Consider the following 26613-nt stretch of genomic DNA (forward strand, 5'->3'; position numbering starts at 1 on the left):
TTGTTTTGATTAAAGCATCGGCACACTCCCACTGTTGTTGGTAAGAAGCACAGCACGCCTACCACGGGTTGTTTTCACCGTGAAACACTAAAGTACAAGGGTTTTTCAGATAGTGCAGGAGAGGGTCAATCATGGAGGGAGGAAGGGAGGCGGATGTGAAAGTGATCGCGATCGCGATCTAACATCAAAGCGCCCGTGCGGGCGCGAAAGTGAAATAAAACGAGTGCTTTCAGGCTGCCAAATGGTGCGAGCACCCGGCGCACATGCACTGTATTTGGAGGCCTGAAAGCACTCGTTTGCACTTCCAAAACTCGCTTACTATAAGTCTCGCCAGAGCAGCGCTAAAGCGCTGTCTCAGGCGAGACCTAAAAAGGAAGATGAGATGGAAACAAGGGTTTAAAAAAAAAAGTGAACAAGAAGATATTTTGAATTCTTCCAAAAGGGGAAACTAAATTGATTTTTGGGGTTTTGATTTTTGTGGTGATTAGATATCACCAAAGGGGGGATTGATGGAGCAGGGTTTTTACTTTAAAACCGAATACCTGTTTCATTTTCGCATGTTATAACTAAAAGTACTACTGATTAATTATTAATTATTAAAAGTTTGTCAAATGTTGTCTAACCAACCTTATTAACAAAAGAATTACACGTGGGAACGCTATTGCATGGCTGAAATAATAAGTGAACTAAGTTGGTGAGCAAACTGACAGAAATCGATGTTGCTTATGTGATGTTATTGTGTTTGCGCTTATAATTAATATGCATTAATGGCTTTTGATGTCGCAAATGGCTAGATAAATACACACACATGAGGGTATTCGCAGGGGAATAACACTACATAATCATTTCCGTGCAGTAATTTTGTTTTATGTCTATTTCCACTTAAGTTGTCTACTGTGGCCTACCCGAAAATGGCTACCATCCGCAGCCTGCATTCGAGTAGATGGAAATTTTACAAAAAGGCTTCGCGCTGCCTGTGACCTTGCACCTCCGATGAACTGAAAAGTCATGAGCATGATGACAAGTCCAGGAAATCTGCCAAGTGCCCCTGGAAGATGGAGTTGTTGCAATTTTGAAATATTGACTTCATGAACTTATAATGATCCCACCATTTGATACAAATTTATCCAGTAGAGACATCCGTAGATGTATCGAATTAGTCATGGACATTCAATTTTCCTATTCATTATTTGGAACAATCTATGTGTGAGAAAATCTCGCACAGTAGCGTAAATGTACCAAGATGACATTATTTCCGCCATTCATCCGTTCTGAATAATAAATTGTAACTTTACAGAATGTAAATTTTAGTATAAATATTAGTAGGCTAGAGAGGTCTAGCGCCACTTCTTCCCGTGCTGATGATCCGAGGTCCCTATGCTGACGGAGAGGACGATGACTCTACATGACGGCAGGAAACTCTAATTCTTCTACAAAGGACCGGTTCTGACTTAGGATCTGACATTTAGACAGAATAGGTAAATATGAGAGAAATGAATTTGCATTTAATTGGCTTTTCTTACAATTTTAGATAAACAAATAATTCTGTTTGAATCTCTGTGTCGGGTGATTATTTCTGGTCATGTTTATTGAATTTATTTGTGTATTCTATTAAATGTTTTTCGCTAGATTTTTAAGCAACTAAGCAGATGCCATTGACCTCAAAGTACATGCAGATTGGATAGGTATTAGAAGGTGTGTTTCCCCTTATACATGGCACGGATAAGAGTGGTAGGATGAATGTTGGTGTAATGGGCCCCACCAGCGTGTGATGTGTGTATGCGTGTGTGACTGTGAGATCACTCCGTCCGTGGAAGTAGAGGGAATTCGGAAGCTCTGATCTGCACCACACCCACAGCACCCGCTTTTCTGCCACCGCCACAGTGTGATCGTCCCTTCGCCTCACGCACCACTTACAGAGTGAATACGGTGCTGGATGGAGTTGTTACAGTAGCCACTTCTGCCCTTCCGCCACCTTAAAATAAGATGGGAGGAGGATGGAGGTGCTACAGTAATACCTCCTTATACCACTGTGTACGTCACGCTAGGAAGTGAGATGTCAGTTTGGTGTCAGAGACAGAACATCTTTAAAATTGAAATCTGTCCTCTCTGACACTAGTATAGACATCCCTCTTTACTGCTGCAAGGCGGGTGGGTTCTGGTTTTTGGCTCTGCATGCGATACATATTTTTGTGACAGGCGCATTTTGTGCCTGTTCCAAAAATCCTGCAAACTTTGCTCTTTTAGGCTGCTATTTTTTTGCTTGATAGCTGCAAAATTTAAATAACCAGATCGCGATGTCCTGGAGATATACATAACTGGCGAATTTCTCTATTTTTTGTTTTTCCAGTGAATTTCGAAGGTTCTTTTAAAAACCAAGTTAAAATCTTACTACTTTCCTCAAGTACAAACTCCACCAGTTGCCTTTTTCAAAGGGTGGGGGGGGGGGGGTAGTGGGTGTGTGAGAGAGAGACTGAAAATGCGATATGTCGTCATAGTAAAGGTAGTGTATGAATGTCAAAAACATAGCATGACAAAATCACCGAAAGAGACAAGAACAACCTAAGAGCAAGATTACAATTTACAGCCTCTGCCTTTGGTAGATATGCTGCTGGTTCAATCTTTATTTGCTCAGGTGGGAATTGTGTATTCTACATGTTTTCTACAGGAGGAGAAAGGACTGATCTCTGAAGAGCAAACCCCTTTTTATACACGATAATCGTGTATAAAAAGGGGTTTCCAGTGGCGAAGAGAAAACGTATCGTATCACGAATTACATAAATACCCAATATCGCAAACTGGTGCCATTCGCGCGAATGCCATGTTAGGTGTACTAAACCCGGTCCCGGCCTCGAATGTGCCGCTTTTCCCCCCAAAATGGCCGTCTTCTTGTATAGTTTACTAGCTGTAAGGCGAGTCCCGCCCCATTCTACTCCCGTCACTTGGAGACCCAGAGGACCCGCCCATCTCCCCACGCACTGTCATTCGGCCCTCCGGAAGTCCCACCCCTCTCGACCTGCTGTCGCTCTTCTCCCGGTCGCAGCTCCACGGCTTTGCAGTAAAGGTAAGAATGGCTATTTCCGAAGCCGGGCGACCGCGGCTACATATTGTGCTTCAAAACCGGGGTTAGTCCGTCTCCTCTTGCGTGGGTCGGTGCAAAGCGCATCTTTTCAACGTTTTACAAGCTTCCGCTGGGACATAAAAGTCCTCCGCGTGTGGCAGCAGGCCGGGCTTAGACGGAGATCTCTGATGGTTGCTTGGGGGTGGGAGGAGAGATCCTGTGACAGGTGCGCTGCGCGTCCCTTGTGTCGGTGTGACCGTATCATCCCTCTGTAGGTCACCGTGGTTTGCCCTTCAGGTCCCGACACCATCCGTTTGTGTCTCTGGGACATAATTTGCCAATCCCTCTATGTCACCACATGCCCTCTCCATTTATCTGTGCGCCCTTGTAAAATGTCCTCCATATCCCTGTCTCACCATCGTGCAATTTGTATGTCCTTCCCGTTTATTTGTGTGCTCATGGGATATGTCTTGACCATCCCTGTGTGTCAGGACAACTTTCCATTCTTGTGTGTGTGTGTTCTAGTGACATGACCTTCCCATCTCTCTTTCAGTTTCGGTTACATGCCCTGCCCAGCCGTGTGTAGTATGCACGCCCTTTCAATCCTTGTGTGCGGAATGCATATCCATAGTTGTATTTCTAACGTGCCCTTTGGTCACTGTCACCATGTTATGCCACTCCCATCTCTTCCTCACTCATCCCTATTTTGTCACATATATGGCATTCCGAGCCCTCTTTTTATTTTAACCGGAGAAATTGGAGAGTTCCCTTCGCGCTGTTGCTGTTACCTGTTCAGCCCACCCCCCTTCGTGTAACTGAAATACGCTTCTCATTTCTCGGTGTGGCACTTAAATGCCCTCCCTTCATCACTGATAATCCGGTACCCTTTAAAAATAGTAGCAAAAACGCCATTTCCGGGCATGCAGGCAAGTGATGCCTAAGTGTTAATTCTACAGTCCGTATTTAACTAGTTGCTTGTTTCTTGGGCATCGATTGTTAAAATCCTCCTCATGCTCCTTTAATTTTACTTCCACTGTACAGTAAAATGTATTTGTAATTTGCCGAATAGGTGATTGAGCGATCATAGTGTATGTACATTTTGTATACCGATATATACTCATTATTACATTTCAGAACCCCTCAACCCCCCCCCCCCCCCCATGCCGCAGAAACTGCACGGACAATTAATGGTATCTACATCTCCTGCTCGGCCGACTGACTGCTTGGGTTCACAGTAGTATTTATTGAAGAATTGTCTCTCGTAATGAGGCCGTTTCCACATGTAATGTGAACGAATGACCCCAAACGCTGTGTAGGATTTCTGTATCCGTGCTTTTTTAGCCAGTAGAATAGATCCTGCTGGTTCTAGCAGCATTGCTTGTGGGTCATGAGCAGGCCGCAGATGTCTGCGCAGCGAGACCTTCCTCTGTTCGCGGCCCTCCATCACAGTCCTGGAGGTGACCTTATTGTAGAGAACGAGCGGCCTAGTCGGATTTGACTTTATGCTTCGCTGAACGGGCCCTTCCCGATGCGGCTGTCTCTGCGATCACAGCAGACAGACCGGCTTGCAAATATACACACTGCAGCCTTTTGCAGTATTACACCAGGTATGGTAACAGGCAGCTCGAATTTAAAGGCTTAGTTATCAGCTATTTCAAAGCAAATGCTTTAAATTAACAATGCTGCCCGTGGGCTTTATGGATACAAAATCATATTCTGCATTACGGATTCAATTCTTGAATTTATTATCTCGCAAATGCTGTATTCGTTGTAAATGTGGCGTCTTCAGAAATGTTCTAGCACGTGAGCTAAATTACTACATAGTAATAGGAAGTAGGGAAATAAAAAGCATGCATTGCACGAGCGAAGGAGACAGTCAACAGGGCTACCTTTTTTTCCTGTGATTAATTACAGACTAATGGAGCCGTTACGACTGCCTTGCGTAATGCCACGCCAGTTAGTCTGTTTCATTCGACAAATTTTATCTGGATTTGTAGATAATTAATACACATTTGAGTCTAGGGATTAATGGGTGAGTGGCACAAATTATCCACCTGCACTCGAAACAACACAGAAAATCTAAAGCACCAGGGTCAAGCGGGACTTCCCACTCGCTAATGACACCAGGGCCAAAAACTCGAGTACTTGTTATGCCGATTTTTTTTTTTTTCACGTTGTGCCTATCATAGAATGGCCTGGGCAACCAGGATATATATCTACTGAAGAAAATGCCGCCCATTGCCCCGTTCTTAAGTAGCAGGAATCGACAGAGTGCGCTGCTAGTGAATTGATAACATTTTTCCGTCAAAGTGCCCGAGTACAACTACGTGCACGTGCTGTCAGTGCTTTGTGTCAACTGGGCACAGTGCCCTCAGGTAGGCTCCATCCGCCAAAGCCAAGGATGTGCACATCTTATTAACTTCTCCTCACCTGCATGCAGGTAGAATCACGTCGACTGTTAGACCCTTTTCCACGCCCTTCCTGTATGAAGGTGGACCTATGATAGACATGGTACTGTTTAATGGGATGACGGTACAGATTTGTCCAGTTTAGTGGAAGTTCCCGCCAAACACACTGAAGGGGAAACTAGACTTTTGTGTGACAGGCAGTTTGTATGTGGAGAGGCGTTGTGGCAGGAGAGAGCAGTGCCGCTTCTGTCGAGGATCAGGTTTGCGGGGAGCCATTTAGTTTTCATCCTAAGCAGGATTGAAGAAGGGGTGGATGCAGGACAAACAGGTATTTCCGTTTTGGGCAACGGAAGAGGTATGATTGAAAAACCTTAAGCAAATATTTATTTCTAGTTTCCCAGTTGCGCCTGGTGTATTTTGATAGATAATTGGATTGAAGTACCCCCCCCCCCCACACGTGTAATACGTAGTTTACAGTTTTGACTCCCGAATGTGTTAAATAAACCTTTCATCCCTCTGAGGTCGATGACTTGCTCAATTGAGTTGAGTAATAACACATATTACGCGTTGGTAGTTAGATCATCGTTTCTTAGATTACACCCGGAAGTACTAAGGGGCATATCAACAACAACCGGCGATAATTATCGCTAAGCGCACTTAGCGCTAGGATAATTATCGCCGGCTAGCGTTGATTTTTATCGCTGAGATAGCGTGCTATTAGCAACGCTTATCTCAATAGCGATAAAAATCCTCACGCTAAGTGGCTAACGTGAGATTATCGCTGGAAATCCAGCGATAATCTCACGTTAGCTTGTTGATAGGGACAGACAAACCTAGCCATGATATCCTCCTTCCATTGGATATCATGGCTAAATCAGAAAAATACCAGACGTAAAAAAGCAGCGTTAACCGCGGTTAGCGCTGCTTTTTTTGTCTCTAACTGGGTTTGCGATATTCTTGATAATAGGAGAAATGTCGCTCAGCGACATTTCTCCTATTATTTTACTCTGGAACGCCCCCTTTGCATCTCATTAGAGATGCAAGGGGAAGCGTAGAGTAAAAGGGTGCTAACATGCAAATTTGCATGTTAGCACCCTGTTGTTGATAGGGTGCTAGTTTTATCTCTGCTTTTTTGGCTTTTAAAGCCAAAAAAGCAGAGATAAAGCCCTTGATGTGCCCCTAGGTTTCATTCCCGAGTAAAAAAAAAAAAAAGAAAATAACTATGTTCAGTGCCTTTGTGAGTAGCTGAAGGAGACCACATACTTTATGAAGTGCACCTGTTGTGTATGGGAGTATGACGCCGACTACACCCATTGCCACCTTGTTTCAGTTGAGATTGACGACGACTACACCCATTGCCACCTTGTTTCAGTTGAGATTGGAACATCCTAAAATACAAGTTATAAAAGCTCCTGGGGCGTCGTCCTTATCAATGATTTATTGTAGGCGCCCAATAGTCAAGCAAGGTTTTTAAGATTGTTTACTGGCTGGACCGACACACAACTTCTTGTATTGGCAGACAGCTTCTTTAGGAGAGAGACTGTATTAAATACAGCGCCTAGAATAGCTAAAAACGGCTGCACTCTGCATCCGTCCTAGATGGAGCTGTTTGAGGTTTCCACCGTCAAAGTAAGTTTTATTGTTTGGTCAGTTAAAACCTTAACCTTTGCACCATCAGTAACTTAGCGAACTGTGGCCCAAAGAACGTACTTTATTGTGATGTGCTCCAAATGCTGGTGCCTCACATTACTTTTTGGTGATTTGTTCACACGAATTTCTCTCTGTTGTGGACCGGCATATGTAGCATTTCTGTGTTGGTTTTTCTACTGGGCATGAAATAATCAACTCTTTCCTGTAATAAAATTGGTTCATGGTGAGCCATTGTGTGTTTTCCCTTGAGCTCACTTGCGACTCCAGTAATTTCTGTCATCTGCTCGAAGTTGAATTTCTGTGTTTGCAGCTTGCATTTGTCTGTGTTCCTGTGTACGTACATATGCATGGAGCATCAAATACGGTCCTCACTACAAGAGATGGGGAGGTGCTTGTTGTGCATTCACCCTGCTGTGACAGCCAATAGGGGAGTGTTAAAGAACACCTGTTCTTTTTATCTCTGTTCTCCACAGTATTGCCAGTTTAAAACTTTATCTACTGAACAATTTTGTTTCATGTTGGCATTACAGATATTGGTTCGGGACTGTTACGATGGATTTCAATGTAAGGAAACTTGTAGGCATGTTTATAGAGAGAATACTTTATTGTTTGATTAATGAAAATTCATTACAATGGTGAACATGCTACCATAATAACGTGTATCAAGAATAGTTATTAAAATATTTACATGTGTGCCATCACAAATAATTTAAAATCCTAGAAACTTGTTTTTTATAATGATCAAAAGTATTAACTCATCTAAACGGTACAACCCTTTTTTAAAAAGAGTGATTAAAGAACAGTTAAGGGCCATAATCCTCCATTCTAATTTTATCATCTACTAGGGCCGCAGGCAGACATTAGTTATTAAAAGACAATAATTAATAACACTGTAATATGAGTCCGTGTTTGTGGTAAAGGCCCTAGTGGTGCGAGTCCGTTTATATTGTGAGGTCCCTGCGTACAATGTATGGAGGTTCCAAGATTACACGGGAAAGCAAGATGGACCGTACGCCGAAGACCGTGTTCTACTGTTCTTGGGTGGTGCGGACGAGTGTGCAAATCAAGTGAAACAGTGTGGGGCTTAATCTGTCCTTTAATAATTAACCGTTAATGGCTTGCTGACGCTCACTGTGTATACATTTTCTTGCTGTTCCTGTAATGAACTTGGTGAACCGGATGTTGAGCTGTGGATTATCCGGATTCATTGATGCAAGGATGGCTTGCCGGCACGTACGAATGCCAAGTTTATTCCATTCGCTCTTTAACAAGCTCTTTCGCTCGTCATGGACTGCAGGACATAGACATACCACGTGCCCGATTGTTTCTGGGTTACTCCCACACCCCTGCACGTTGTTTTGGGATTTGCACAACGCCATCCTGGCAGATGGTACAGGAATGGCCTTTCACCCATTCTGAGTGCCAAAAATCGTTTTTTCCACAGCACTGAGTAGGTACATGACAGGTGGGGTGCCATAATCCCTGGCTTGAATCCTGTTAAAATTGACCAGACGTGCTTACGTTGCACCAGTTGGGCTCTATCCGAATGAAAGGACCAAAGGCAGGCGTTTCTTTTGATGTGAATTTTAAGAGCCTGCTGCGATGGATTAGAGGACCAGATTTCTTCTATGTCGAGGAGTTTTAAAGAATCTTTCAGATAGCGCCGGAATGAACTGCCAAGTTGGCCGGCTGAGATTTCCACCCATAAAAGAGCCTCCAGGGTTCCTTCTCCGGAGGTACGCAACTTATTGCACAGCCTGATATACGCTCCACGCCCTACTGCTTGATGGTCTTGAAGACCAAACTCGAGACTTATTTGGGCGGGAGATGAGGATTTTGGTAAACCCAGCACCTGTTTGAATGTTCTTGTTATTATTTTATTTATGTGGCTGTTGTCTTTCCCCCGTATGATCTCCTGGCTATAGGTGAGGAAATTGATGATTTTTGCCTTCATGACAGTTATAAGTGGGGTCAGACTAGGGCCTGATAGTTGCCTTGCAAGAGTCTTAAAAGCCACCTGGATTGTCAGGGCTTTGGCTTCTACCTCATCTCTATGTTTAGAGAATGTTCCCCTTCTGTCCAGGTGAACCCCCAGATACTTGTAAGAAGGGGCTCTGTCAACATTTTTACCGTTATATCGCCAACCGCCACCTTGATATTTCCTTTGCCCAAAGGTTATTGCCCTTGTCTTTGTTAAATTCAGTTCCTGATCGTTTTCAATGGTATGTAGAGACAACCAATCAAGTAGTCTCTGCAAGCCAACTCTGGTGTGACTAAGCAGGACCAGGTAGTCCGCGTACAGTAGATTACTAACTCTTGTCCCGGCGAGTTTTGGGGGGTGAGAATTAACTTCGTCAAGTGATTCTGACAAGTCGGAGATGAAAAGGTTGAAAAGAAGGGGTGCCAACACACACCCTTGTTTCACTCCGCGGGAAGTTTGTATTTTCCTTGAGATGTATGATCCATCCCCGAGTTTTATACGGACCCATGTTTTGGTGTGTAACGCGATTATGGCTTGTAATAAAGCCGGTGGAATCCCCCATTTCCGCAGTTTGAGCCATAGTCTGCTTCGGGGTACGCGGTCAAATGCAGCCTTAAAATCAACGGAGCAGCCATGCATTAACGTTCCTGATGCCGCCACTTTATCCAGCAGGACAGAAATTGTAAGCAAGTTCGTTATAGTGCCTGATTTTTGCAAAAATCCTGTCTGGTTGAAAGGTATAAGATATTTTTTTGCAGCCCAGGATGCCAGGTCTTGAAGGAGCAGCTTAGCATAATATTTCGATTCCACGTCCAGTAGGGTGATCATCCTATAGTTTTTTGGGTCTGATCTCTTACCACCTTTATAGATTGGATGAATAATGGCGCCTTGCCACGATTCCGGTATTACCGATTTGATCTGGCAGTAGGAAAAAAGAGGTTCCAATTGGTTGGCCCAGAATTCTGTATCCTGTTTAAACAGAAACTGGGGGAGACCATTCGGCCCTGGAGCTCCGTCTGAACGACCCTCGGTTATGATTCGAATGATTTTTTCTGTAATGATTCCCAGAGTTGTTTGAGCACTTTGTGACGGTTCTATAGACTGAAGCAAAGATTCCGTATCCGTTGTCGATGTTAATTCAACATGGTTTCCTAGAGTCCTTGCATCCGTTATGCCAAGTGATTGGCGTGAATTGGATTGTGGAACCGTGGCTAGTGGTCTGGCCAATGGGACGTCTTTTTCTGATTCCTCAAAATGAGTTGTTGGGTGGGAAACCCATTCAGCTTCAGAGATGTTAGCGCTACTTTGTCCTCCTTGTTTGTGTATTTTAGTATTAACAAGTGACCAGAAGGATTTTGGGTTATGATTTTTACTTGCGTGTAACAATTTTAGCCAGAACTGCTCGGAGCGGTTCTTTTTCTCGGTGAATACTGCATGTCGAAGTGCTTTTTGGCCTTGCTTATATTTGTTAAGATTATGATCTTCCCCTGGGAGCCTGCGTTGTTGTCTTAGAGCACTATTACGTACTGATTTTAATTTCCTGATTTCGGCTGTTATTATTGCCTGGTTTCCTTTTTTGGACTTTTTAAGCAGTTCCCGGGAGAAGAGTTGCCATGAGGTAGTAGGCAGGGGTGCAGCAATACTCGTTGAATCTCACTGGGCTCTACATTGGCTCATTATTGCTGGTATAATCGGATCAGACCACTTCAGCCTTTTGAGATTTTCAGTATAGTTACCTTCTGAAGTCAAACTTGCCATGGCGTGGTGTACTAAATGAAATGACAAGGTGGTCACTTGGGGACGATGGTCACTGTCTCCTCGAGCAACTATGGTGTAATTCTCGATGAAGGGAAGGATTTCCTTGTTACAGATGGTATAGTCTAAAAAGGTATGGGTATGACCATTTGATCTTGTCCAGTTGGGAGGATTATCCTTGGGGAAGCGACCATTTAGGATTGTGTATCCCAGAGCACTGAGTTGTAGCACCATATATTCGCCTAGTTTGCTGTATTTATTGCCAGTGGGTTTTATTTGTTCCAAAGTATCTGGCCACGGTACGTCGTACTCTTCCGGATGATCTCGAAAGAGGTTTGTGTTGTAATCACCGGTTACTAGGCAGGCTGGTCTTTTATAGTTACTTTGTATGTTACACAGAACCTGGATTAGATGGTTAAACTTCGTTTTTTTTTCTCCCTGACACTTGGTGAGATGTAGATATTAATCAGGATTAGTTGTTCGGTCTGTTTGAGGTTGTCAATCCTTACGCCAGAAATCCAATCTTCTTCAAATGTCAGTTGCACTATATTAACATTTAACTTGGCTGAGATGTAAATTGAGAGACCGCTGCTGGGTCGACCAGGTTTATGCAGCAGTAGGCATGTTGGATTTTGGACATTGGTACCAAAAGAAAAATGGGTCTGGCTTACGCTGCAGGGATCGTTACGTGCTGCTTTTATAATCTGGTTCCATAAGGTTTAATTCTGCATTTATAGCAGATTTCTGGCTTTCTGGGGATTCAGGTAGGAACCAGAGTGCACCAGTAAACCAACAACATTCGTTTATATCCTGGTGTGTGCAATATTTACGTGTAGATTTTCCTCTGGATTAAACATTTCTCCTCAAGTGTAGCACGTGTGCTATTGAAGATTTTTGCCCTAGAGAGCACTTGATCTTTGACAGGACCAACTCGTCATGTGCTTCCACTCAAGAACTAAATATGTAAAAGACGTGTGAATACCTAGAACCTTTGAAGTTTGGTGTTCTGCTATGACAGGTTACCCCACCCAGAGGGGCCCACACACTCGCCATTACCTCAGCTTGTGAGTGTGACTGACGGTGCCTCTCTGCTGGCATATTTGTTGCATTCGTAAGTATACCTTTGAATTAAAAAATCTACCAGTTTTGATTCTCTGAAAAAGTATTACTAATTAACACTCATGGTTATTTTTGCATAACAAAGTTACACTTAAATATAGACAGTGCTTTGTGGATTCGGCCTTTTGTTGTTGAAGTCACGTTTCAACATAGTTTTTATGCATGTGACTTTTGTACCAGGATGGCTCAGTGAGTAGAACCATGTCTGCTTTAATATGCGGTGATCTGCAGGTCCTCAGTGTGAATCCCAGCAAGGCTGACTTAACATTCCATTCTTCCAGGATGGGTAGATTGAGTACCATTAAACTGGGTAATACTTACACCTTATATTTTCAATGCTTGGAAGTGGCAGAAGTACATTTGAAGTAATAAAACAAATATATATATAGTTCTTTGTTTTAGGATACTGATTTATATTTGTGTATTGAGCACTTACTGACATCCGTCAGTGATATATGCAGCATGAGATACGAGACTATTTTCAGTTATTCAGAACATCCAGCTTAGTCTTTGCCCACTAGTCTTATTTAGAGAGGGCAGGCTGCAAATTGAATGGTCATTTTAGAGACACAAAATCGTGTTTTTTGTTTTTTTTGTTTTTTCCTTTTTCCTTTTCTGAAACGTGTCTCCAAGCCAAGGGAGTAGTCAGAAAATTTAAATGCCCCCCCACTTTCAAAGCTGTATGTCACCAAGCAAGCGAAACAAGTCATAATGACCCTCCCCAGAAGAGCTCTCTTGTCTCTTCCATCCATTCCAGGCATCTATCCGTTCATCCTTCCATCCACCCACTGATACCAACTATTTCATCTTTAAATTCCGTCATCCATCCATTCTTTCATCCATTATTTAGTCTCTCAACATTCTATCTACCAATTCATCTATCTGCCCATCCATATCAAAACCTATTCAACCGTCCCCGAACCTATCCATCAAACCTTTGTCATCCAGCCCCTCATACACACTTGTCATCTTGCACATACTACACAGCAAAGATTCTTGACAGGATGGAGCTCATTCAATTGTTCCCATTCACCCACCCTTTCACTCAGCCATCGACCCACCCATCCTTCCACCATACATCCACCCTTTCATTCATCCATCTTTTCAATCATTCGTCTTTCCATCCACATTGTCATTCATCCATCCATCATTTGCTCATCCATCCATCATTTGCTCATCCATCCATCATTTGCTCATCCATCCATCATTTGCTCATCCATCCATTTCACTCAGCCATCCACCCTTCCATTTATCCATCTACCCTTTTCTCATCCAATATATACTTTTACTCGTCCACCCCTCCATCTACCCTTTAACACATCTATATATGCTTTTACTCATCCACCCCTTTGCTCATACATCCTTCTTCCTTTTTACTCCATCTATCCTCCCTTTCACTCATCCATCCACCCGTTCACTTAACCATCCTTTCACTCAATCATCCACATATCCATCAACCAACCCACCTATCCATTGATTGATCCATCTGCCCTTTCACACTGTCATTCATCCATCCTTTCACTCAGCCATCCATCCATCCACCCATTAATCCACCCTTGCACTCATCGCTCAGCCATCCATCCTTTCTTCCGTTCACTCATCCATCTTGCCATCTCTCCATTCAGGTTTTCACTCATTCAACTTGCAATCCAGCTTCTCACTCCCCATCCATCCCCCCTTCACCCACACATCCTTTCACTCACATACCCACCAACCCTTTCACGTAAATTGAGTCTTTTTCTGCTGTGCTGCAGGCAAGAGGTCCATCAAAATCTCCACCCCTCCCCCCTCTTTTAGCTGCTAAAGCAAGGTGTTGATGATGCCCCAGCTCCAAACACAGTAGTGCAGTTCTAGGCGAAGGGCTGATCTCCAACAGTGGAGGGATCATGCTAAAATTTTCACCAAAATGCACACTGGCTGTTTAGGAATTTCTCTACATAATCATAATTTCAGGACAGCTAATTCAAAAGGAACTAATAAGAAACTTATCTAGGATGGCCACCTTTGTTGCCATCTTAGGGCTTTTACAGGCCCATTATGTGTTCAGTTACTCAGAAAGCAAACCAAAGAATGAGGGACCTTGCCTGACCCTCGGGACACTTCTGCAGCTAGTTAGTTGGAGTTGACTGTCTTCAGACTGTAAAGGGAAGGGCAACTGGAGGATAAGTCCCACAGCCATACCAGATCTGATGGCAGTTGGATCGACTGGTGACAAGTCCTCATTTGTTTTCATAGTCAATTGAGTCAGGTGTCAGAGGCAGTTGGAACTGCCCAGGCAACAGCAGACAAGTTGCAGCCTAACCCTGTGTTTTTTTTCCCTATAGTTGTTCTTTAAGTAAGGCATTTGGCTCTGACGGTTCAAACAACTTCAGACCGGGTGCAATAGAACTCTGATTTTCAGGTATTCCAAAAAACATGTAACCAGGTTTTTCTTAGACCTTTGAAAAAGTTTGTCTGTTGTGAAAACGATAACTATTTTGAAAAATGGCTGTTATAATTTGATGGAACCATTGTTTATGAAGTGTCCATCCTTTTGTTTATTATTAGTTTACATACACCAACGCAGATTGTTTACTAACCGGAGCTCTTTGACAGGTAGTACATGGCCAATTGATGGTTTTGGGTGTGCTTTATAGAGGTCTATGTAGCCTTGTAATATAACTCTAGGGCACATATTTGTGTGCTATTAATGTAGAAACACTTTCACCATTTTCACATTACATTGAATGGGTTATTCTTTTCTTTCTTTTGTAATATTAAACAGTTTAGCTACTCTACCCATGGGATGGCAAGCCCTTTAGTCAAATCACTGGAGGTGAGATCCTAGAGGCAGATGTTTACCAGTTAAGTTATAAGATCATAATATTTTCAAATGTAAAAAAAAAAAAGCAAAATATCCCTGGATCACTGCCTAAGTCCAGACACAAGCAATCATGTTGAGATGGAAAAGTCCTAAGTCCTTTGCACGTCAATTAACGTATACCCCTGTGCTGAGTAACCAAACTGTACTGTTGTCTGGATCCCTAATGATGATTTTTGTTGTCCTTGGCAAACATGGATCATGTGTGTGTGCCATAACCTAGGCCTGTATCACCGATTGCAATCTTGTGTGACCGGGAGGGATGCGCAGAGCGCTACCCTCAGGTGGTTAAAGGCTTCTGCTTTCACCAAGAGTTAAGCAGCACAGGAGCCATGGTGGCAGCGTACCGTATTGTGATCAGTAGGAGTGAAAAGGTCACTTTTAATCTTTGTCTCTGGAGTGAGGCCTAAAGACTCCCTAACCTTTTTAAAGTTCCACTGCTGCGTGTTTAACTCACCCTTGGCCTACATCCGTTAGATGTAAAGTGCTGTGCAGTGCCGGAGTAGTGAGTCTGTGCTAGATGCATGTGTTCCTGGGTAGGGCTAAAGTTCAGTGCTGTGCAGTGCATGCATGGTGAGTGCATGTACTGGGTGCATATAGAACAGAGAGGAATACATTACATGAGTGACGTACTGCTGTGCAGTACGTGCGCAAAAAGCGCTTGTGCTTGGGGTGTGTGTGTGTGCGCTTGCCGTAAGTATAATAAATGAAGGATGAAGTTTTGTGCCGTGCGCCCATAATGTATGCGTGTGCTATCGGTGGGTTGGTTTGCAGATAGCACACCCTGGCTCAATACAGAAAGGATACAGTACTGAGCAGTGTGTACAGAGTGATTGTGTGTGCTGAATGTATGTGCTTCGGGGGTGGCACAATGCATAGAGGCGACAGTACTGGATAGTATGTGTGCTGTGTATGTACACCGAGTGCGAGTCTGCCTGCAATATTACAATTTATGGAGGAAACTGGGTTCTGTTTTGTGAAACTCAGGCCTGCAGGTGATGACATGAGGAGAAGAAGCTCCCGCCCCCAACAATTTTGGGTATTGCTGCATTCCTGTGAGCTAGGTAGGACACACTGGAAAATAGAGAGAGACACCCCCTCTACACTTCAAAGGCCGCTCTTTGATTTTGTGAGATCACTAGGAAGGGGCCTGGACACATCTCAGGCCTGGATTAACATTTTGATGGAATATCTCTGTGGCCCACACAAATTCTAGTTATTCCCATAGCCTGTGTTGTAGGACGATCAGCTTAGGAGACTCTCCTGCTGTGACAGACAGCCTTTCAAGAGGGAGAGAAAGTGTACACTTAAATAGAAGCAGAACCCTAACATAAAACGTCAGACGCAGACCCTAAATCAAATTTGGTGTCTGGAAATGGACTATAATAAAGGGAGGTGGGGACCCCAAACATTTGTCATCTACCAAGCAGCCAGACTGGTTATGTGGGGGAGGGAAAGCTCTGTAAGATGTTCACCTGTGACCAGGACTGAGGGCCAAGACCCGCTAGTCTCCCTCCTGCTGTGTGAGGGGACTTCACAAAGGTAAACCAAGACCACCTCCTCTTGAGCGCCAGAACCTGCCTGCTTGCCAAGACCAGTGTGTCCTATGAGTAAGGGGAGAGTGTTGGAGGGTGTGAAGTCAAGTGGGGAGCCCTTCCGAGAGGACTCTGTGTGAGGAGATGGTTGCTGCACCAACGTCATTGCCCATGTTCACCCCTCTCCTGCCTTATGCCAGGAAAGGGCTGCCATGAAGATAGCCTAGAGCTCTATTCTGTGCGAGGAAAGTGAAACCTGTTCCGCATCATTATGGCGACCCTTGTACAATGCGAGAGATGTTATAGACTACCATTCAGAGGTGACTGGTGCCTTGTTAGTAGGTACCACAACAACCCTGTATGCCAGGAGGGATTGCCGGTACCAAGTGAGCTGCAAAATTCAGACTGTCGCCCGGACAACGGAACAGTTATGACTTTTGGATCGAAACATGCATCGAGGACTGCCCGACCTGTCCTGTGGACTGAGGAAGGTGCCAAATGTGCATCTCCACATGACTTGGACTAGATTGGGAGTACCAGGAACAACTCCCCCCCCCCCCCCCCCCCCCCCCACCTCCTTCCCTGTTAGAGATTGTTGAGCTTACTTTGCCGACAGCACAGGAGCACCTCCGATCGCTGCTGTAGCTGGCCATGCACGCTCTGGGAGAGCCTGTGCCTTCTTGGTGTCCGGCATGCAGCCTGACTCAACCCGAGCAGGACTAAAGCATTGCGAGTGCCCCCGGTTTGGGCACCCGCTGAGATGCTTAACGCTTCCTCGTTCCTGGAGCGGGTAAGACTTGTTACGGGTGTACCGGGCCCCGGAGGGACTCGTTGCTATAGATGCTTCAGCCCCAAAGACACTTTGCCCTACTTTTAAAAGTCGGGTGGATTCTTGAGTAATGCCTACTAGTGAACATTTCCTGGATGTGGCCACCAGTGAAAGGGGAATGAGCGAGTGGGACAGGGATTTGCCGGTAAAACACTAGAGCCCTGACATCAAGGGATTGTGTTATTGCTTATGAATATTGTAATACTTCTTTGAATGCATGGAGATCAAAAATAAAATACTTCTATTTAATATGAAAATAAGTATTTAATTGGACATTAATTTAATGAATTGAACAACCACTTTTTGTGCTAATATTTTTACCATGAAATGTGTTCCTGTCTCAAAAATTGACACACAGATGCAGTTTATGCTAAAATATTGCTTTAAATTATGGATTTGTATTTCACATTATTACGCTTAATTTTCTTTAAATTTCATGTAAATACACAAAAAAATGCAAGCTTTGCACACCGCTAGAAGTTTTAACATCAATCTTTACAGGCATTAAAGACTACTATAAACAAGCACTGGCAATGTCGGTTGGTCTTGCTTTCATGTAAAGTAAAAACAACAGTTGATGGACAAAATGCTGAACAATGTCCTACATTCACCCCAGTACAGAGATCTGGGCCTAAATCCATCGTTTTTTTTGCTCACCATGCCATTCCAGTTTGAACCCAGCCAAATGCAAATCAGTCTTGACCCTGTGCCCCATGGGAACAGTCCAGCCCAAGCTGCCAAGCCAGGCCTGGCAGTTCGGTCTGGACTGTTCCCATGGGGCACAGGGTCAAGACTGATTTGCATATGGCTGGGTCCAAACTGGGTTGGCGTAGTGGGCTAAAGAATGATGAATTTAACCCAGATCTTTTGACTGGGGGAGAATGTTTGCATTGTCAGCATTCCGTCCATCATTTGTTTGCTGTAACACTTCATGTAAAGTAAGCACAACCAATTGGCATTGCTATTGCTTGTATTTAAGAGTTCGTATCAGTTGATTTTGCAGTCACTTGCAGTGTCAATAGAAACCTCAAACTAGTTATATTTTTTTTCAGTATCTTGTAGTTTATTCACCTAGCCTGCCTCTTAGCCTACTCCCCAAAAGTTTATATCGGTCTCTCACTCTAGTCTAAGCTGATAACTCCCAGCTTTCCTATTCCCTCCGCTGTACATATTACCACTTTTTATTTTCAGTGATACTTGCCTGCACAAATTCAGCGTTTTCAACATTGCTCCTGCTGGAATGAGGCACAGTTTCCAAGAAGAATGATTAGTGGTAGCTCTAGGAGAGTAGGGTCTGCTTTCTATGTTAACCCCCACTTTTTGCTTTTGCTTTACTGGTTTTCGACTTAGATGTGGCTGTGGGCCTGCTAATCAGACCCACAGCCCTGCTGTTCTCTCTCTAAATTGATACTATGTACTTTAGGTGCATAACCCATTGGAATAGGATCACCTTATTGGCCCCTGTACAGTGTACCCTAGGTACCCAGGGCATAGGTGTACCCTAGGCCTACCAGGGGCTGCAGCATGTATTATGCCACCCCTGGCCTTCCATTATGACACAACTGGCTGGTCACTCAGCTGGGGCAAGGTCGTGTAATCACCCCTTGCTTAGGTGTAGTATTCCTATACCTAACTTACATATAGACACGTGTACCTATCAGCCACTCCTATGGCAGGCCTTAACAATCCTGGAGGCAGAGTGCTTGGTAACATGTGAGATGGTGCTCTAGCATGAGCTGAGCCTGTCTGCAGCTTTCGGAACCATGTCCTTATAGCTGTTCTATGATATAGCCTACCATATACTCTTAAAGTGCCTTATAATCTTAAACGGTTATGGTAACTATGGTTTGGCTTTATCAAAACATGTCGTGTAAGGTGTCTAACACTTTGGAATAATACCCCCATCCCATTTCTGGGGATGAGGATATTATCCCTCCCTTCTAGAGGGAGAAGACATGTTGTAACCTACTTACCCGGTTAAAAGTTAACCAGAGCCCCAGCATCACAAAATGGATGCTGCTGCCACAGACACGAGTCTGACCTCCTGCTGCTGGGAGTGATCCCGGCAAGGGAGGCTTGGACAATAGGTTTCCTGCTTGGGGAGGTGCTAGCACCTCCCCAGACAGACTTTAGTGTATTGGGGCAGGGAGGGCTGAAAGGAATGAGACATGCCTGGGGCACACAAGGTGTCCCGTGCATAGTCCAGTTCAAACCGGTGCTGGAGCACTCCAGCCCCAGTCCTGGCGCGAAACTGGACAAAGGGAAGGGGGTGTAACCACCCCCCTCCCAGGTCCCACCCATAAGGCGTGACCTAGCAGGTATCCCAGCCCCCCAGATTAGTATAAGAGTGGGAGTTGGGCCTCAAGACTTTAGATTATCCTGAACCTGCAAACTTTAACAGAAACTCTGGACCTTCGACATTCGACAAAAGAAGAAGACTGAAGAATCTCCCTTGTGGCCAAGGAGTGGCTACCCTGTGCAAACAGGCACCATCAAGAGACTACCCTTTGCTTTGCCCAAGTTCTACGAGGAACCGACTGCAGAGCCCGACCAGAGCCTTGACTTCCAGACTTCTCCGACCCTGATCCACATCCACAGCAGAGCTGAGATCCGTGGAGGCGACGAGAGACGTGGGACTGGCTACCTGGGAAAAGTGGCTAGTATCTTCAAGCGCAGCTTCTGAGGCACCCTCGAAGTTGTGCACCGGGGATTGAGAAGCCCCAACCCCAAGCACCATCTGCACCGAAGACCAGCCCCCCACACTCCACGAGTCCTGCGTGGGGCCCTTCTGCATTTTCCTGCTTGCCGCGTCTGTCCGGTTGCTAGCCCGATGGCTAGTGGCCTTTGTGACGACGCATCCCGTAATCTTCAGCGCTTGTTTGGCTCCTCCAGACTGGCTCCTGCTCCTTTGAAAAAGAGAAGCATCCCAGACCCTCCTGGTCTGCACCAGAAGCAAGTCCTTCGTTCTGCGTGGGTTCCGCTTGCCAAGGCTTGGTGAGTCCTAGTCCAACTTCGCCGCCGACAGCAAGAGCCTTCGTGGGACAGCTCGCCTCCTGGTCCTGGTCGTCCTCGACGCTTCCTGGTCCTCGTGGCTGCAGCGACAAGCTTCACCTTCACCTGCAATCTTCACGACATCGCCTGGTTCCTTCCTGGTTCCACGTGGTCACTGGCTAGTGACCTTGACTCTGTCCCTTCTGCTTGCAGGTCTCCTCTCTTCTTGATCCCAGCCTTGGGATCCACCGGACACTCTTCACTGACTGCCTGTCAGCATCTTTCTTCAGGCATCCATAGGAGTCGACGACGAATCCCGACGCAACTTCACCCCTATGCACCCGCAGCCTGTGGGCTAGGTAACTTGGGTACTCCGGTGCTCATCAGGATAGTGACTATCCTAGTGTCTAGTTTTCCAGTCTCGACTTCCTAGCTACTCCGGAAGTGTCCTAAATCTATTTAATTCTAAACTGTACTATTGCTATTGACTTTTACGCATTACGCGCGAGTGTTTCCACTCTGCACCTGAATCCCGTGGGCCTTCCACTTCCTAACCTTTGGTAGTATAGTGTAGCCCCAGTGATTCCCTAGGCCTATCCTATTTCCGTGACAGTGGTCCTTATACCACTTACTTAGTATATGGTTTGCGTGGCCCCTAGGGCCTAACTGTATTACTTACCTGTGTGACTTAATGTATGCATAAATAAGACTGTGTTGTACTTACCTCTAATCTCATAAAGAGTGCTGAGGGTTTGACTAGAATAAATACTTTATTTTATATATATATATCTGTTGTGGTGTCCTTTCATTTGGTATTCAAGGGATTATATATGGTATCACAGCTGGCTTCACATGCCATTCAGAGTTTAGCCTAAGACTGCTCTTGTCCATGCTACCACTAGGATAGCTGGTCTATAAGGTTGACTTTACAACCAATCACCATAAGGGTATTTGGACTGATATAAGGTGTACACTAGAACTAGTGACATCTAGCTTTAGACTGTGATTGTGGCTCATCGCTAGACAGGGTATCTCCGCCTGAATCAGAGGCACCATCAGACCACGTTACATCAGAGAGAGAATAAAAGTCATTTGCCTCTGAGTCAAGATCCCTATCGCAATCCTGGCGTGGAGTTCGGTGGCCCCTGAAACCCCCCTTTTTTCTAGGGGCATGATCTTTCATCTGAACAGGAGTACTCTTATTTTCCCCCAACAAAGCCTCACTCTGACTTGGCAGTGGCACAGATATCTGAACGGGGGGTATATTCCCCCCCACCCTCCAATGAAACCAACGGACTCTCCTGGCCCTGGTCCTGGGCTGGACAAGCACTCTGTTTAACTGTAGCAGCATTAAGCTGTAAGTCCAAAGGTTCGCCTTTGCCACCCGGGCCAGCCATGCTTAGTATGGGCTCCTTCCCCCCCTCTTTCCCTCCAGGCAGCTCTTTGCACCGCTCCTTACTTGGTGGTTCGAAAGCCCCAGCTCCACCTTCTTCCCCATCATCTCTGCCGTCTCCACTAGCGTTGCGATTGCCACACGCATTGCTATCCCTGTTGCAGGCAGCCGGCGCAGCCTGCCCTCTCAGCAGGTCGATTACCGATACTGAGGACCGATGTGGCTGGGGCTGAGAGCACCCGCCCTTCCCCTTCCTGTCTGCGGAGGTCTCTGGGAGAGCGCTGTGCTTCTGTCGGCGTCCGCGACCAGGAGCGTCATTCTCCGAAGTAATTGCCGGTTGCCCTGGTCGATCCGCTGCACCTTTCCCCCGCGGAACCACCTTTGGCCCCATGTTTGAGGGACAGATTGAAGCCGTGATCGGCAAACGGGAGGTACAGAGCCTCTCGATGCGTTCCAACCGAGGAAGCAGCTGCTCCGTGTATCGGGCCAGTGCCGAAACCCAGCCGCGTAAGTTATCCGTTCTGTCACTACACTCCTTGTACATGAGTTGCTTTGTCTTAGCAAGGGCTCTCAGAAACGTGTTGCATCCTTAGTTTAGAGGCATTAAAATATCGTCGTGATTTAGAGAATTTTCCGTCTTTACTCCGGGAGAGCACAACCGGCTGAACACCTCCCTCCTCACTCAGCCGCCATCTTGCCTCCGAATCTGTGACAACGGTACGTTCTCTGAATCTCTGTCCAACGAGTCTTGAAGGCCAGAAACAGGCGAATCTGAATTGGGACTATACACTCGGAGATCAATTGATGGGCAGTATTAACCCCAACTTAATTACTGGCTCAGAAGCTGGGCTTAATGCAGCTCCTTCTACATTAGAGTCGATTATGCAATGTGTTGCAGCACATCGAGAGGAGTCCCGGGCGGAAAGCAAGAGGTCACAGAATGCCTATCGTAAACTCCAAGGGGCTATCAGGAAGGTCGCTAAGACCTGTAAGGATATTAGTGACCGCATGACTGACATTGAGACTCGGACAGATGTGTTGGAATTAGAGGTTGCTGGTTCCAAAGGCCAAGTAGATGCTCATGAGGCACGATTAATGGATAATCAGTGGAAACTTGAGGAGGGGGAAAATTTTCAGCGGCGGAACAATCTGAGATTTTTGGGTATTCCAGAGGGGAAGGAAGGGTCTGACTCTCGTTCTTACATTGTTCAATTGTTGCAGACCTCTTTGCCAGATTTGGTTGGCTGGGACTGGGATAAGGAGGTACAAAGGGCGCACAGAGTCCCCTTTTCTATTCGTCCACCTCTCCGTCCTAATGCTAAACCAAGGGCGCTATTGGTATATTTTGGGAATTTTTTGTTGAGGCAAAGCGTTTTTGAAAGAGCTAGACCAGATATCCAAGTAAAAGCTGAGGGTTTTTCTTTTTTTGTTAGACCCGACTTTTGCCATGTCACCGTGGAACGCCGGTGGCGTCTACGTCAGATGATTAAACCCTTCCAAGAGAAAGGAGCTCAGGCTTTTCTTTTAGACCCTGCTCGTTTAAAAGTAATTTGGAAGGATACCACAAGCTTTTTTACATCCGAGATTAAGGCAAAGGAGTTTTTGGATTCAGGAGGGAAAGTTTAACCCGGGGTGTAATTAGCTTAATATCAGATTTTGGGTGATTCCCCCGCTATTCTTTTTTTCAGATGATTGAGAGCGTGTTAGAAAGTCTTAGGAAGTTAAGTTATGTTTATTTTCGGGAGAGCACAGCATTCATCCTCTACAGACCTGGTTGGTCTGTTGCCTTCATTTGCAGGGTGGGTGGCTTGGGTGGGGTGGGTGGGTTGGGTGAGTAGTCGAGGGTTAGGGAGTGGGGTGGGGAGGGTAAGGGGGGGGGGGGAGTTAAAAAAATTTCAGGGAAATCAGGGAAATTTGGTAAAGAGTATAGGTTGATTGATACTGTATTATTGAGATGTTTTAAGTCACTGCACTGGAATAAAAGTTATTATGATGGGTAGGTTGAGAATTTGTTCCTTGAATATAGGGGGGTTGAACGATGCTGGTAAACGGTACAGGTCTGCCGAAGCTATCCGCTCATGGGGGGTATATGTTATCTGTCAACAGGAAACACATATACCTTTTCAAAAAAGAGGGTTAAATAGTATCCCTGGGTTTAAACAGGTGGTCTGCTCGCGTCAAACTACCACTACAAGAGGGGTAGCTATACACACTACCACTCGCATGCCAGAGACGGAGCGAACTTTAGCAGATAGGTGGGGGAGATGGGCTATTGCTCTATTACCGTGTAGGGTAACTCTATGTACAATTTATGGCTCCAACTTTGATGATTCGGATTTGTGGGGTGAGTTGGAGCTTGAGCTGGCAGCCTGGCCTTCCCCGCTTATAGTTTGTGGGGATTTTAATATCCATTTAGGTACTTCGGATATATCTTTGGGGGGGTATGATGGTAGGAAGCCTCGGGTATATAAGGCTCTTAAAGCTTTTGCTGGGAGCCATGGATTAGTTGATGTGTGGACCCGTAAGGTAGTAGGAGATGCCGGTTATACTTATTTTTCTTGCCCCCACCAGAAATATGTTAGATTAGATTATTTTTATATTTCTACCTCCCTTATAGACCATGCCAATATACGGAAAATCCCAAAGATTCTGTCAGATCATAACCCGCTGATTTTAGAAGTGGAGCTTTCGGCATTTCTGAATCGTCCTAGTAAATGGTCCTTTGATAGGAAACTTCTTGTAACCGAAGGATTTGTAGATCATCTCAGGAGTTCAACTAAGCAGTTCTTTGACATAAATCGGTATAGTGCGTCAAGGGAAACTGTTTGGGATACGTTCAAGGCATATTTAAGGGGGGAAATTATAAGTTTTGCTGGACACCTTAGGAAAGAGCATAGGGTGACTGTACAGAAACTTATGGCTGACCTCTCTATGAATGAGGAACTACATCTTAGATCAATTGTTAATAAACATAAGGATGCTGCGAGGCTAGCTGAACTAGAAGTGATAAAGGTTAAAGCTAAATTAAACGGAATATACAATAGTAGGAATGCTAAAATATATCAAACACGATCCAGGGAGAACTACGAATATGGGGAAAAGACCGGAAGGCACCTTGCATTAAAATTAAAACAGCGGACGGCGGCTAACAATATCCTGGAGGTTAAACGGGGTGACGGGAGTAGTGTAACAGATCCCCAGGACATTCTTCAAGTTTTTGCTGATTTGTATGGAGATATTTATAAATCTCAGACTGATCCACAATCTGCCACAGGTCAGGGTTTAATTACCCCTACTCCCACTCTTACCCCTGAAATTTTACAGGAACTGGAAAAAGATTTTACACAAGCGGAGGTTGACGAGGCTTTACAGTCTATGGCATCTGGTAAAGCTGCTGGTCCTGATGCAATTCCTATAGAATTGTATAAGGTTTTGTACTCCGAGCTATCACACATACTTCTGGACTTATTTTTAGCAGTACAATATCATGGTACTACACCTCATTCTTGGAAAGACACTAATTTAATTGTTTTTTTGAAAAAAGGGAAACCATCTGTTAATCCAGCCTCATATAGACCTATTTCTTTGATTAACACCGACGAGAAATTATACTCTAAAATTATAGCCAACAGGCTTTCAATAATAATTGCTTCTTTGGTTAGCCCATGGCAGCATGGCTTTATTCCCGCGCGTGGAACAACGGATCATGTGCGTCGGGTGATCTCCTTATTTGATATTACCGAACAGTTGGGGGGTCAAATGTCTTTGATTTTACTAGACGCACAGAAAGCCTTCGATCAGGTTGAGTGGGCTTTTCTTTGGCAGATTCTAAATTCTAATGGCTTTGGTCCTCGTATTCAGACTGCCATAAAGGCAATGTACGTACAACCATATACAAAAATACAAATGATGGGGATGGAATCTGGGAGAATTAAGATCTCACGTGGCACCAGACAGGGATGTCCATGTTCCCCGATTCTTTTTGCTCTGTACATAGATCCTCTAATAAGATCCATGCTTAACGATCAGGCTATTAAACCTATAGTGGTTAGGGGATTTAGTACAAAAATCTTAGCGTATGCGGATGACATCGCTATAATCACTCCTGACCCCCTGACTGCGTTGGTCCGTATTGAGGCTCTTGCATTAGAATTTGGCCGTCAATCTGGATACAGGTTGAATACTGCGAAAACTAAGATTGTTTGCTCTGATAATACCCCGCTTAACGATGATAGGAGATCCTCTGAGGCTACCTATCTAGGGATTAATATAAGTGCGGGCGTCTCTACTATCTGGGATATTAATCTCCCACAGTTGTTAACTAAGATTAGCACTGACTTAAAGCGCATAGATAAATTATATATTTCCATTATAGGGCGTGCTAATATCATTAAAATGACTATGTTTCCCAAAATTTTTTATTTTTTTAGATGCATTCCAATTGAGCCCCCTAAAGAGTTTTTTCAAAAAATTGACGGGTTATTTTCTCAGTTTGTATGGGGGTACAAAAAGATTAGAAGATCTATAAAGTTGATGACTTTGCCACAAGACCGTGGTGGATTAGCTATCCCTCATATGAAATTTTATTTTTGGGCTGTAATGCTACAGCAAATGGTTAGTTTATTTCGACCAAAATTTGGACCAGGTACAATCTCTGCACAGTATAACACGGACTCCCCTCCATCTGTCTATGAATTAGCATTAGGAGACTATGCACCAGGCGTTTTATTAAGGCAGTTAGATGGCAGCTATTATAAGAGAACGCGGTTCAAAATAGTCAGAACTGCCTGGAGTGTTTGGAGCAAAATAAGTAAATTTCTGGGGATCCCCAAGATACATAAATATCATGTTATCTGGCGCTCGTCTATTTTTCCACCTTTATTTTATGATAATTTAGGAAAAACCTGGGAACTGACTGGTATAAATCTAATCGGAGACTTATTCGTGAGATCCAAGCTAAAATCCTTTCAAGAGCTTCAAAGCCAATTTGGGGTGGAAACTAAGACTTTTTTTAAATATCTACAATTTAGG

The 26613-nt window shown here is 44.7% G+C and overlaps 1 protein-coding gene across 1 annotated transcript in view; it reads left to right on the forward strand.

The window, feature by feature from the left end:
• Nucleotides 1–2932: 2932 nt before the first annotated feature.
• VDAC1 (voltage dependent anion channel 1) overlaps nucleotides 2933–26613 on the forward strand; it is a 110842-nt gene continuing 87161 nt past the window's right edge. Inside the window, exon 1 of the mRNA XM_085618026.1 lies at nucleotides 2933–3064. The gene's annotated coding sequence lies outside the window, so the exon portion shown is untranslated. The remainder of the gene's footprint in view (nucleotides 3065–26613) is intronic.

Source organism: Triturus cristatus, chromosome 7 (genome assembly GCF_964204655.1).
Source record: "Triturus cristatus chromosome 7, aTriCri1.1, whole genome shotgun sequence".
NCBI classification, from domain to species: Eukaryota; Metazoa; Chordata; class Amphibia; order Caudata; family Salamandridae; genus Triturus; species Triturus cristatus.